At 36.3% G+C, this 15715-nt stretch overlaps 1 protein-coding gene and 1 long non-coding RNA gene across 2 annotated transcripts in view; one reads left to right on the top strand and one right to left on the bottom strand.

Annotated features, from left to right (window-relative positions):
• The window catches only part of LOC126977458 (protein smoothened), a 599797-nt gene that overhangs the window by 210830 nt on the left and 373252 nt on the right, over positions 1-15715 (bottom strand). The window lies entirely within an intron of this gene.
• LOC126977551 (uncharacterized) lies at positions 1342-5627 on the top strand. Its single transcript, XR_007732228.1, has 4 exons — positions 1342-1450; positions 3244-3302; positions 3566-3672; positions 5526-5627. It is a non-coding gene; the product is annotated as an uncharacterized LOC126977551 (long non-coding RNA).

The raw sequence follows: 15715 nt of genomic DNA on the forward strand, positions 1-15715 counted from the left end.
AAAAAGCGTGGGGTGCTTTTTAAGATATTATTAAAATAATAATTCTTCTACATCCACCCTACACACCCATTTAAATTTATTAAAATTTATTTTCTATTTCTTAGTTGAATTTTACATAAAGCGTGTTTTTTATTTTTTTTTAAACTATTATTTTATAGTTAATAGATATACTGCTCAAGAAGGGTGCAGGAATATGGTGTTTTTTATTGTTTAAATTACATGTATGGTGATATGGATTGATGCATCTTCTGTACTCAATAACTCTTGTGTTTTTGGTAATTAATTTACATTATTTTTTATTTAGGCGTGTTAGGTCAAACGTCAGACAGAGTATTTAAAAAAATGGTGGTAATCTATGTGATACATAGCGGCACTAGGCCGCTACTTCACACCGGTATTCTGTGCGAGTGTGGTAATTAACCCGAACCAGTCTGGCCCGATTGTGCTGACGTCACAAGACGGCAGCGTGACTTTCTTACTTCTTAAAAGTCTTTCAAATTCAAATTCAAATACTTTTATTCAAAATAGGATGTGAAATCACTTATTGAAAGTCAAAAAACTACCACTCATTCCAAAATGAATGCCTCAGGTCTGAGTAGAATGGGCGCAACAAACTCAGCGGGCTTTGTTTTTCATTAAAAATATGTTTTACAATTAAAGTAACATTTACAAAGTAACATTGTACAATTAAACTTATTATTTAATAGCCTGAGGGCGGTCGCTCCATTCCTAATGTGTGGTATCATTAAGAAAGTCATTTATGTTGTAGTAACCTTTATCACACAAACGTATTTTAACAATTCTTTTGAATAACGTATCACTTTTGCTTTGAACATTCTCTGGGATCCTGTTGTAAAAGCATATACATCGCCCCACAAAAGACTTGTTAACTCGACTTAGCCGAGTAGCAGGCATTATAAGCTTATGTCTGTTCCTGGTGTCAACATTATGGTTATGACAGTTTCTGGCAAATTCACTTATGTGCCTATGAACATATATTACATTATCAAGAATATATTGAGAAGCAACAGTCAAGAATTTAATTTCTTTGAATTTTGCTTTCAATGATTCCTTAGGACCTCTTCTTCAGCACAAATATTGTATTAATATCGGCAGCGCTGCCCCACAGCGATATACCATAGGACATAATACTATGGAAGTAACTAAAGTATACTACTTCGTCGCCTCTTACGACACCCACGTATCTGGGACTTCCCTATTCTTTTTACGCCCCGGGGAAAGTACAGGGCAAGGTACTGCTTCACGGCAGATATAGGCGCCGTTGTGATAGCCATAATCCAGCCGGCATCCTATAGTGTTATAAACAACGTGAATGTTTCCAGGAGCGGCGGGGAGGGGTCGGAGGGTCCGGGCGCGGGGCGTGGGTACCGCGGCGCCTACCCCGGGCCGGCCAGTCTGCCGCGCGGCGCCACGCACCCGCACCACCCCGGTACGTATGAGCGGCACACGACACACTCGGCCTACTATCGACTCGACTCTGATTTGGCAGATATTACACAGACTCAACGCACCCGACGCACGCTTTCGCTCATTTTGTAACGCAAACGCAATCAAAGTACAGATTGCGGTATATTATTTCGTTAATGTATTAAGGCGCGGACTGACTAGGATTGTAAACGCTCCAACCCAACCCTACAATATTTGTGTTGATCATGTGGCTAAGCTAAGCAAATGGGCATTTATTTTACTGGTTTTCTTTTGTTTATTCAAAATTTATATAATAAATTGAAAAATTATTCGGTTTAAGTTTTAGAAAAGTAATAATTCTATTCAATTATTCAATATATTTCATTCAATATATTTCATTATCAAGATATTTCAAATTATATATAAATATTTTATTCGGTTAAAAATTATCATTAAATCCTTCTTTGTGCCCTGTATTTTTTGCGTCGGAATATTTTCATTGCGTTATGTTGTAATCGACTTCCTAAAAAACCAATTTTTGTCGATATTGAGGTATGACCGCGCCTTAAACATTCAATTCTAAAACTATGTCCAAAAAAATTTGTACACTTCATCCCACAATTTTTTTGAGTATACTTTGTGTGTCAGACTTTTGTGCGTCATTTGCGGTACTGCATATAATTCTATATGTTTTATTATCGCAGACTAAAAAGTGCGGATAGTCTGTCGTCTGCGATAGGCCTATAGTCGGCCAAATGTCGGTCTCGTATTAAGAATTATCATAGAACACTTTATAAGCTTCTTCGCCTCATCGGGGTATCGCTAGTTTAAGAAGTATAATTAGAAAAATAATAATAAAGGGTTTTTAAACTTACGTCTTCGTAAAATATATATTACTAGCTGACCCGGTAATCGTTGTTGTGCTATATAAATTATTTTAGTGTTCTACCGACAATATTTACATGCTCTTGCATCATGCGTTCGAGTCGCGCACTCAACTGAGTGCGTGAGAGCGTCGCTTATAACTATGAGCGACGCCTTCACCATACAAACTTTTACAATTATAATATTTATTGATTTATGTAAAAGTTTTTAACCATTATCTACATTATTTTTAGTTGTATTCTGATTACATTTTATTTAGTAAGCGATTCCCCAAAGCGTCGGCTATTAATTTAAAATAATTAATGAAACGCGGGACGCCATGTTGCTCTATTATGACACATGTCATAACGTCAGTTGGCCATATAAGCATATTATTACAATGTACTGCTTCATTCTTGTTCAATTAATATAAATATTTAGATACTAATATAATCAAATATATAATACGATATACATTTCACAATATACATTTCACAATACACATATTTTCTTCCCTCTTAAGCTGGTTCTGAGCAGAATCTTCTAAATTCTCCTTAAGATTCTCTTCCAGAACTAAATACATCAAATTTATAAATTTTAAAGCAACTCTTATCACAATTTAAATCCTGTGTTACATAATAGTAAAAGCACAAAAGCATCATTAGTTTATCTGTTAATAGAACTTTATTTACAATTAACAACTATTCGTAGATTTGTACTTTTTCCCTTTACAAAACCGTGTTTAATGATGTTATTTCAGTGAGCATTAAAAACGTTTACAATTTAATTACGTAAAATCATGGCGGCTACTGTTTTTTATTCGGTAAATAAAAGAGTGAAAACTTTGAAAAATGCATTTCCATTTTACTAAATATAAGAATAGTATTTACATGTGTTTTAATCCTATAAAATTAATTATATTTTAGTAAAATAATGTTTTATATTTTCCAGTATCTCGAGTCACAATCACGAGTGTGCCGTCTATCAGTCCACAAGGACAAGTGAATATGGTGAGTTTGCTTTTTTTATGTCGATTCTGTATTCAAGGAATATTAAAAATTTAAATGCTTGTTGCTACTCTGTTCATGCTTACGGGAAATAGTCCGCGGAGTTCGTCAGAAGTCCACCACCAGCACATCAACGGACATCTCCAATCACATCGGTATAAAAATCTAATGCAATCTTTCTGTTGCGAAAAAAAAATTGTTGATCATAATTTTTAACTTATTATCTAGGTCTAAGAGTTTATTTAGAACTATACTTTATTCTGCAGGGCGATGGGATGTATCCTCACTTCTCCCACCACCATTACCAAATGTACCAGCAGCATTTCCGTGCAACGCAGCACGAAGGACGGACCACCACTTCCCCGTTTCCAAGGTAATTTATAGACTCATTCATTGAATACTTTACTTAATCATTTTCGTAAAGTAACTGTTAAACACTAAATTAACATTTGTTTCTTCTCCTGTCTAACATTGACTAAGAATATAATAAGTATGATTATCTACTATTGACTAAGTAGCGTATGATGGTGTGATAACAATAGTTTCACAAGGACCAGAGATCTCTCCTCAAGATAGAATCAATATCATCTTGTCTTAATGTTGTTTTTGAGACGCGAGTATTGATTTTACAACAATATATTTATTTCTAAAATAAAAAATGACAAACAAAGTAGGTTATATTGCCAAAAAAATTTTTCCTTTTCTGTTTTTATTGCTAATTGAGAACACGTTACCTTAAAAGTGATAAAGCTTTCGAAAGTGTGACCAGTAGGCCGATTCACGTATATTCTAACGATCAAAAAATCATTGTAGTTCAGAAGTCGTCCTATTGAAACTTGGTTCAAAATTGGTATTCACGTACTGATTCGATAAGACGACAACTCAATAGGACTGAAACTCAGCGACTTATCGACGACTTGCGATAGGACATTGCCAGTCTAATTCTACTATTCCTTTATTTTCTACCTTATTCTTTTAAATATGTTTATTATGATATCAGAGTCTTTGGCTCAGTTACTAGTACTCAACCTAATAATATTTGAAGCCGTAGAGTAGTAAAAAGGTAAGATATAATTATGTTTATACAGAAATTAATAGGCTGTAAATGAAAAGTCGTACCCAAATGGTTGTAATAAAAAAAAAACCGCCGTACATCAAAGACAAACTGGATTTTCGCCCGAGAGTAGGTAACTCTTTCTCGTCTCGTTTTGTTCAATTAAACAAAATGAGCTCAAAGAAGATTGTAACCGTGCGTCAGCTTGAATTACTTAGGTACTGAGCTATTTTAGTTTTTTTTCATAAAAGCTGTAATAAGTACCTACCATATTTAATAAATAATTAAGTAGGTATTTAATTAGTCCAATAACATAGGTAAAGGTAAATAAATATCTTCTCTTTATTCTATCTCTTCCATCCAGAGTAAGAGGAAAATAAATAGGTTTTTTGAATAACTCAACAGCAGTGCTTTAGTCACCTGTCGCACTGCTCTAGACACTGTAGGTTGAGATACTTACTGAGTTGAAATTACTCTGACCAACAATGGTTTGGTAAGATCCTGTAGCATAAAATGCTAGTGCTATTAATACTTACCTATAATGTAAATGATTGAACATGATTTTTTTTATTAATTTAATTAAAGTCTTAAGTATAGTAAATATCTAGTTAGATAAATAGGTACCTACTTACTAAGATCTTTCTTGGTTACTACCAACCTAAATAGGAAACTAAGTATAGTAGGTATTACGCTGTCATGGAATTAGAGGAACGAGGTCTTCAATAAGACCAAGGACTAAATCCTTGGTAAAGCGAAATGTTTTCATGAACTCCGTATCAGTCGTTTCGAAAGCAAAATATTTGTTGATCCTTATATTATTTCGGCGTCGACGTTCTCTTCGCCGGTCTTCCCTTTCAGAAATATCCAAACATAGCCGAGACAAGCTGATATTCATGTTTATGAAGAAACTTTCAACAGCCAACAACTGCAAATTACTAACTTCAGTTCAGCGACTTCTCAGACGTTCGATTTGACATTAAATCGTTGGTAACCGATTGTAAAAAGATAGCAGAATACCACTGACACAACGATTGAAGTCCGTCTAGCTGACGTGAATACGCTTTAGCGATTTTTGGATAGGATCGTTTCTCGAACGTGCGATTTAAATCACCGCCGCAGAGCTGATTCGAGCAAGGCTGCTATAACGAGTTGTTTTTGAATGTTTGATCCAGAGGCCCACTCGAGGCGGAAGGCAGCGAGGCGCCCTCGTCCCCACTGGAGCTGCTCCGGAGGCCGCCCTCGGCCAGAGTGCCGCGCCCCGCGCATTCGCCCTCGCCAGCCGAACGGCACATAAGTAAGTTGGGTTGCATGCCGTTCCTACGTTTTCCATTATTTAAAATATCTACAATTAAACATACTATGCCTAATGTGCGCAAGTTGATGAGTACCCGGAGAAAAAAAAAACTATTTTTAAAAATCTGTAAATTGTTTTTGTAATATTTCCTTTTTGATAGTCAAAAGGTATTCCAAAATGGGCCAGGTCTTTGTAAGTTTATTAGTTATAGCATCAGATTACGAAAAAAAATTTTAACAAAAAAAACCAACCGCCTTCAAAAACACTATTCCAAAACAATAGATATAATGCACATTAAAAAGTATAAAAAAAATTATGTATTTTTATAATATAATTCAATTAATTAATCTTATTCTAGTTACGATTATTGTAGTTGGGAAGCATCAGCTTTCAAATAAAAAAAGAATTATCAAAATTGGTTCACTTTGTCGAAAGTTTTGAGGTAACAAATATAAAAAAAAATTACTGACGAATTTAGAACCTCCTCCTTTTTTGAAGTCGGTTAAAAAATTGATTACTATTTGTTGGATCTTTGTTGTGTACAAATTTAATCATTGTATTGTAGTTGACGATACAACTAAAGTTCATCATTAATTTTATGCTTTAACATTGCAAAAATATTTTTAACATGGAACCATAGAGGATTCTATTACTATTATAACTTGTTTTACGTATAAATATATTAGTGTTGTGTATACGATAAGCTTAATTAAAAAAATAGATCGTATACCCTCCCTTATTTTTGTACAATTTTCGCTATCAATAACTTTGCAACAGTAATGTTGATAAATGCAATTTTTTTCCTACTAAGGCATGTTAAAGTTGATAAAGATAAGATTTACAAGGCAATTTCTTATTTTCGTGCGCAATGTTCGATGCAATGTGCGCATGCATTTGCATTCGAAAAGTACCAATTTCCCACACGTTGACAAGAGCGTGCGGGAATATATACGATTATACGATCGATTTCAAGGAGTACACGCGCGGGCCATCACTGGTACTCTGTTTGTATTAACACGTGCGAGTGACATTATTTCCCCGAGCCCGAGCGCTCTTGCTCGCGTCGGTTTGGTTACATCTGTCGTCTGAAATGAACCCGTCAAAACGTGCGTTCTGTGTTTTCTATCCTGTAGTTTTGTTAGTACGGACAACGAACGTTAAAGTATCAGTCGTTTCGCATCATAATTGTAGTGGTCGAAATTTGCGCAACTTATTAGGAAAAATAATATACGATATTCGTGCGCAACGTAGGTCGACTTTGCGGATGATACGAATGTACTATTTTGTGTGTGTAAATAAATTGTAATCTGTATGTGAGTTGTAACTGATGTCCCGTGTGTGTGTGTCAGTGTACGGCGTGCGCTGCGGCCGCTCCCCGCCGCCCGCGCACGGCCGGCCGCCCGCGCTGCCGCCGCCCGCCGGCCCGCCGCACGCCAGCCAGGTGCCGCGCGAGGCCGACTCGCTGCAGATGCTGCTGCGGGTCAGTGACGCACCTACACACACCTACACCTACACACATGCATGCAATCTTATATTAAACATTCTAAAATAGATTTCCTAATAACCATTACATCATCAAAACGAGTGTTGTAATGAAATTCAGTACAACATTACAACACTCGTTTGGATGATGTAACGGTTATTGGGACTGGCTTTTTTAATGTAAGCGGTAAGCTAACTATTTCAAAATATGTTATAGTGGATTCACATTAACTGTAGATAAGGTCTTGTATGCAACTGTTGATAGTTAGGTATTAACCCACATTCGTATTTTAATACCCCTTACTACACAACAGTTGCACAAATAAATATTGAATACTCCAATAATTAAAGTTATTTTAACGTAATTTTTAATAGCGAATAGGAAGACTTTCAACGTTATGGTTTCTGGTCGCAGCGCTACCCCGTGATGTGGCAGGGGCTGCTCGCGCTCAAGAACGACTCGGCCGCGGTGCAGATGCACTTCGTGGGCGGCTCGCCCGGCGTGGCGGCCGACGCGCTCTCGCGCAGCGCGGACGGCGCCGCCACCTCGCTGCTGCGGATAGCGCAGCGCATGAGGCTGGAGCCCGCGCAGCTGGACCAGGTGCACCGCAAGATGAAGGTAGCGTGATATATAGCATACTACGATTATCAAACTGTTGTCCCGCGTGTGATAACATTGTTTTAATACCTGCTTCTGTGCAGTTTCATCTATTCCCATGCATTATGACTGCTCCTGCTAAACTATCATTTTTAAGCAAAAATGAAAATTAAGTACAACAAAACATTTTAATGTCGTGAAAACCCAGCATATCACCGCGTATGTAATTAATTAGCTGGCACAGATTTTTTGTAATGTTAGTTATTACATCGGGGAAAAGTATTTTCGCATATACTATGTGTAAGCGTGTTTTTCTCTGTACTATTTGTATCTAGCTTGGCTATGATGAAATAAAAAAATTCTGAAAAATAAACAAATTGTTATTATAGTTATTCATCATTTGCTTTTCTTTCCGTCAAAATGAGTGAATCAAATATAGAAATAAAAAAATACATTTTATAATTTTCTTCCAAAAAAAGCAAAAAAATAACGCAATCCGTGAGAAGGTCGTGGTCGGTCAGGCTTAACCCACTGGCAAAACCCTGCAATCCGAGATTATGGATGCTGTGGGTTGAAAAAGCATTGTTAATAATGATTAATAACAAGAGAGTAAATAATTACAAGAGAGATAAACTGTAGACGCATATGTGGCCTAATTTTTCACCGTTTATGTAAAGTCTAATTTCACTCGTGTGAAACTCCTAAAATTGATTATCTTTCAAAAATACTGAGAACAATTTTGGTGAGATTGGGTCTCCTCTGTAGTGAACTCTTCGCCTGTTTTAACTTGTTTACGCATTACTTCTGAAATAAACATTATACATGTAAAAATACCCTAAAAAATAAATTATAAATAAATATTATATTATAAATAAATTTGCAGCTGGAAAACGAGCATTGCATGCTGCTAGCGCTGCCGTGCGGACGCGACCACATGGACGTGCTGCAGCAGTCCACCAACCTGTCGGCTGGCTTCATCACGTACCTGCAGCGGAAGCAGGCTGCCGGCATCGTCAACGTGGCGCCCTCGCCGAGGCACCACCAGGTACACCACCCTTGTACTGAACATTTTGTATAAGTGATAGTGTAACTCAGGGGTGCTCAAACGACAAGTCAATCGCGAGTGCTTTTTGAGTCGATCATGAGAATAAATCCGATATAGAATTATTCACAGATTTTGTTTTGGATAACTAAAACCTTACGTACGTACGATCTTATGAAATGTATGGCTCAGGACATGCAGTGTCGTGCAGATTCATCATCCACAGTCACTTTTTAGTTAAGTTTGGAACTTTAGACACTAGACAGCGTTTGTTTTGTTGTAAGAACCAATAAACTCACAATTTTCAATAATTATGAATTGACATTTTAGAGCAGACCTACACTTACCTTGACTAAAAAAATGCATATTATTGTGCACAAAACTTAGATTGTCACGATATCTTATTACTGAAAATCTTTCATCACACATACTTGAAGCGTCTCTAGAGTCGATCGATCGTAGTCTAACAATTTTGAGGTTGATCGCCAGCTGTTCAAGCTTGAGCACCCCTGGTGTAACTCAATCAGAGTTTTGTTTTTATTATTATATTATTTATTGTTACGTGAATTTAGAATAATAGAAATAAATATGTTTGGTAGATGCGAAATGACTGTTTACAAGCCCAAGACTCTATGAAATCATCTATCTAATATGTTTACTGGCAGTGTTCTCGCTAGATTATGAATGCTTTCAATGTAATTTATAATATTGTGTTTACATTTTTCTGTGCTTTTTATCTCTATGAGATATAGTTAATATGTTTTATCTACACCCATGCTTTAAATGCTCTATTAAAGATTCTGATACAGTTAGCTTATTGCCAACATTAAAACACCCAATGTTCTAATAACCATTACATCATCCAAACGAGTGTTGTAATGTTGTACTGAATTTCATAACAACACTCCTATGTTTTTTTTTCGATCGCTTCATGCGCAGAGTTTCAACAGACAGTCTTATTGCTCGATGCGTGGTATCTGTATGAATTTCAAAAAAAGAACATTTTCGTTTACGCGCGTTCCACACAACCAGAACATCGCGCGCCGTAAAAAAAAGGTAGGCTATTCGAATCCCCGCCATTTTTCTTCGATATTTTTATTGTTTTGTTTACAAAAAATTAGCGATTCATTTTAAACGCTGCAAAAGAACATTTTATTCGGGTGAATTTTAATTATTGCACTATACAAAATGTAAATTACTACTAAAATAATTAATAAATAAATAATTGTTTCATTAATACATAGTTTATTTGTATATAATCAGTAATGGATGATATTAGGTTACTACTAGGACTGGTGTTATAATGTTAGCAGTAAGCTAACCGTTTAAGAATCTTTTAGAGGATTCATATTCTGTAGGTAGTAATAGGTGTAGATAAAGTCTTGTATGCAACTGTTGATAATTAGGTATTCAAACACACATGTGATACTATTATCCACATTCGTGTTTTAAAACCCCTTATTACACAACAGTTGCATAAATAACTATTGTTTAGTGTTAATATGTTCAATTATCTGTTGCAGTCCATGTACACCGTTCACATCTTCCCATCGTGCGAGTTCGCTAATGAAAACTTAAATCGAATCGCCCCAGACCTGATGCACCGAGTCGCCAATATCGCGCATCTCCTCATTGTGATCGCCACTGCCATCGGATGAACCCTACGCACGTCACTTACAAATGTGACACGATCTACGGAAATATGAAAGTATAAGACAAACATCGGACTTGAGTTTAACCGGACGTGGAGGGCCGGAACAATGAACTCTGAGCATGATTTAAACAAATTATAATATTCGTTATTCTATAAAGTGTTGTATATAAATCCAGGTTGTGAATTATGATGTAGTTATTGGTCGATCTAATGCGGCACGTCACCGCTATATCGATTTATGGATTTATTTCGGGAATTGCTTGTAAATAACTCGTGTGAAGCGAAGAGGTCGTCATAGTGATTTTCAATAAGTTTGTGCAAGTTGTTATTTAAAGATACAGCAACAGGCTACTGACTCGCGGCTATGTCAGCAGTCTGGATGCATATTTCTGATATCCTGGGCCTCCGCTGTAAGTGTTGCTCTCGTTCAAGGTCAATTATTGTCAAATATTTGTACGAAGAATAATTATTGTTGTCGTTTAGTGGCCCGCTGAGGCAGCTGTTTACTTTCATACAAATAATTGAAGCAATTGGCCATTTACGATAGCAAAATTGTGTGGGGCATTGAATGTGAATTTTTTACTATTCCTCTGCGCTGCGCTGTGCGCTCTGTAAAAAGTCTCAGTTTAAGTTCGAAAGCGCCCGTCATTAATTATTTAAGTATTAGATAGGTAAGGTGATAATTTTGTAAAATTATTTGTTGTGGTCGATTGAGCTCGGCTTATTTGGAGTTTAAATTTTATTAAGTAAAAGTAAATAAGGTTTAGGAAGCGCCGTCAAACTCTTTGGGATCCGATTAAAAGAGTGACGATTTGTCGAGCATTTTTATTGTTAATGTAAATTGTTATTTTGTTGTAAGAGTAGAGTAAACTAATTTAAAACATTGTAAATATAGAATCTATCGATACGTATTAGTTATTTCGATTCGTTCAATTAGGAGTAAACGGAAACTAATTATAAATGAATACTGGATTGAATGATGGTTCTTTGTATTTGTGAAAACGTGGCTAATAATTGATCGTAATATAAAAAAAAAAGGAACTACACATGGAAAATAAACTGTGATTCTGACTTTTAACTTAGTAGATAGATAGGTAGTCGTAGAGATGAGCAGTTGGTGTATGATCAACGCGTGCTGTCGTGTAGCTGTAGTCTCGTAGCTCATGTTTCATCATCTCCCTGCTGATCACCACTTATGTTTCACGCAACAAACACGTGATATTGGCTCTCATCAATACAGAGTTAAAATATTAAAATAAAAACCCATGGTAAAGTAGGTACTAATGTGTCCACATTCATTTTGCACGAGTTCCATTCACTTTCACTTATTTATTGCCCATATTTGTATTCAAAGGTTTAATCGTGTGCATGTTATTCTCAAGATGGCTAACATACACACGATGCAGACATCCAATCATTCAACAGTGTAATGCGTCGATTATTACTATGTAATTTCAATACATTTACTTACATTAAAATAACATAACATTCGGTTTCATTCATTCCACAGAAAGTCCGCCTCGTGCCGATACGAATTAAACCTTTCTTTTATGCTATTTTTATTGAATTTAGTTAATATTTTTGTAGGAATAATCAGTTGTTTTTCTTTTTTTTCAAAATATTTTTTGTGTCCAAAAATTTGATCTTCTAAAATGGAAGTAAGATTATAATAATAGCATAATTGAGAGCTTTCAGCGATTCAAAAAGTGCACCATCCTCATTTTCCACTACAATGCGTTGTTCTTCCGGCTCGCGCCGCACTGGATGAAGCCCGCTTAACCTCCGACGTGTCACGTAACGATATTGTACTTCTCATGACGTCACGGCCGTGCGCAGAACGTACACTAGACGAGCGTCGTACGTAAACAAAGTACAAAATATTTAATGTAATATTTACTATTTCTATGTATAATATACCTTTTATTATGTATATTATTATTAACAGCACTGGCTTGATTGTATATTCTTTTAAGATATAAGTACTATGTAATTGTAAGTGTATGATTTGTTATGTCCGTCGTAAACAGTTCTCGTTTTAGCTCTGAGGAAAACTAACGAACTCGTCACTTCGTCCATTAATTTTAAATATATAATTTTAACTATAAATGATGCCCGAAGGTACACCTATTATTTGTTTCCTTCAAAAGGAACTCTATGTAAATAACTCCCAAAACATAGCAATACAATATTAGAATCTGTATTAAAAACTATTTAATACAAACTTGTTCGACATATGAGATTCTTTAATAGATTATTTATTAAACGCCATAATTTAAATTTTCGGGATGTAATTATTTTTTGATCTTAACAAGTTTATAAACAATAATATATATCTAAATTCACAGTTACATTGTCTGTTTGCCTGATTAGTAATTGCATCCAAATTTGTAGCTATGTGAAAGTGTCAATTACTAATATATTATGAATTACTCTTCAAAAGATTTTTAAAATGCGGATCATTTTGAACCTCGGAACATCAATAACACGCGATTGAAGCAATATAAGGATTATTGTGTAGCCCACTTCAGGTTACCTAATTGAATTGAATGAATAACAAATTATTATTCAATAACAACAGTTCAAAACACAGCTTGTGCCACTTGTCTTGTTTTTGATGTTCTGAGTTTTCGCCTGTATCATACTTTATATTTTGATGATAACAGTAGTTAAAAGCAGACTTAATAGTTTTAAGAGTAATAATGTGAGAAGTATAATATAGTTGTTTTGTACTAATCGAGGGTAAGTTAGGGGCTCGCACACGAGTTGCAGCATGAAGTGGTCACGTGGGGATGAAGCAAATTAATGAGAGGTCGTAGCGCTTTCGGCCGTTGTCGAGCTCATGTGTGAGTTAGGGTTTAATAATGTAAATGTTAAATAACATTATTTTGATCTCAAGTGTGCAGCAAAAGTGAAAATGAGGGCCGGCAGTGACCGGCCGCGCTACGGCCTCGTCCACTTAGCTCTTATTGTATCGAAAGGTAAAATAAAAATATTGTGATCATATTTCTACTGTAACTTTAAAATGCTAGAATTTAGAGATAAATTGTATATTTTGTACATATTGAAATAGTATTGTATCTTTACTTCCCATTATCCAAAAACCCAGAACTCCTGCGTGTTATTTACCTCCTACCTACCAATACTATTAAAAAAATAATACATATTAATGTGTTCTTAATTAACCTGCCCATTTGTCCATTCCAGGTTATTTTATTTCACACAATGAACCATTTTAATTGGTGGGTATGACTAGAAGCTGAGCCGTCAATCATTCTCCTAAGCTTAGCTGCAAGTTATACGTTCCTATCTTAATAAGAGCTTGAAGACTGACGATCTTTTAGCCCAAATCTGAAATCTGGCCTGGCAGTTAGCCTGGATATAGCGAAGGCATTGATCGTGTATGGCACAAGGCGCTTCTCGCAAAACTTGGGCTTCCTGAGAACTGATGCAAGTGGACCTCCAGCTTCCTCACTGGGCGCAGCATACAGGTCGTTATCGAAGGTTATGCTCGAATCCTAAGCCCGTGAACGCTGGAGTGCCCCAAGGCTGTGTGCTATCTCGCACAGTTTCTTCTGTATATCAATGATATGTTGGACACCTCCAATATACATTGCTATGCAGACGACAGCACCGGCGATGCAGGTCTCGCGAGGGAAATCGACCAGTGCTGGGAGAAACTTGTGTCTTCTATCGAGTTCTCTCTTGAGAAGGTCGCGGAATGGGGTAAATTTAACCAATTTAACCCCCAGAAGACTCAAGTTTGCACGTTTACCACAAAAAAAAACCCCATTTGTCGTATCACCGCTCTTCGACAATACTTCCCTTAGAGCCTCGCCTAGTATCGGGTCTATTCTGGGTCTCGAAATCCCGTGCAATTGCAAATTCCGCGGCCACGAATTGGCTCCGAAGAAACTGGGCGTCATAGATAGAGCATGGCAATACTTCAAGACGGCCAACATTGTAGCGCTGTGCAATGTCCGGCCATATATAGAGTATTGCTGTCATCTCTGGTGTGGCGCACCACAGTATCAGCTCTATCCATTAGACCGCGTGCAACGCAGAGAAGCTCGAATTGTCTGGGACCTGTGCTCTGTGAACGGTCGGATCACTTGGCAATGCGTAGAGACATCGCTTCATTGTGTGTCTTCTACCGCATTCATCACGGGGAGCGTTTCGAAGAGCTGTTTCACCTGATTCCTGCCGCTGAATTCCACCTTCGCACGACACCCCACAAGATAGGATATCATCCCCACCATCTGGATGTGTGGCGGTCCTCCACAGTGCGGTTTTCAAGGAGCTTTCTTCCACGTACTACGAAGCTGTGGAATGAACTTCCTTGTGCGGTGTTTCCGGGACGAAATGACGATTGTACCTTCAAAAAAAGCGCGTACACCTTCCTTAAAGGCCGGCAACACTCCTGTGATTCCTTTGGTGTTGCAAGAGAAAGTGGGCGGTGGCGATCACTTAACACCAGGTAACCCGTATGCTCGTTTGCCCTCCTTTTCCATTAAAAAAATTGATGAAAGTTAATCTTTCTGAGAGATAAACTTTTTAATGTTAAATAGTTGTAATAATTCCGAAGTGTTAAATCTTTTATGTACCTACCTAATATATATTGTCATTTTTATTTGTTTGTTTTTTTGACCATAGCGCAATAGATGAATATTGTATTTATCCACATAAATGCTAGTACTTTTTAGTACTTTTTTAAATAAAGCAATTCGTGCGAAATTATTCCCATTCCAAAATGTTCAAAAATGCAGAACGTTAATATTAGAGTTTTTACAGGATTAAAAACTTTAACCAGCAGAATCTGGCATTCCCGGAGTGCAACCCGTATTTTTTTCTAATCCTGACTGTTTAAATAATGCTGTCAAATTGTTACATTGTATACATTATATAAATACTCACCACGTCTCTGTATTCTTTTCGAGAATCTATTTTAATTTGGTATACCCCTAAAAAAATTATTTCATTGAAATTAAACATTTATGCTAAACATTAGAACTCATGGTCATACTACTTTCGTACGTAGAGCTATACGTACCTATAACTATGCCAATATCAGATCTCAAGTATTTTTTGAAGTCTAATTCGAACTTTCCTTACTACTCTGCAATGTATAATAGTTACCTACATTTGACTCGAAAATATTTGTTAATTGGTGTTCTTATCAAATAAAAATGCATGATTAAGTATATCAATATAAACATACAGGTTAACCAAAATATTTAATGTTGTTAGTTTTAATATAATTTTACTTAATTCATAATACCAATTACTATGTATATT

The sequence above is a fragment of the Leptidea sinapis genome, chromosome 45 (assembly GCF_905404315.1).
Source record: "Leptidea sinapis chromosome 45, ilLepSina1.1, whole genome shotgun sequence".
NCBI classification, from domain to species: domain Eukaryota; kingdom Metazoa; phylum Arthropoda; class Insecta; order Lepidoptera; family Pieridae; genus Leptidea; species Leptidea sinapis.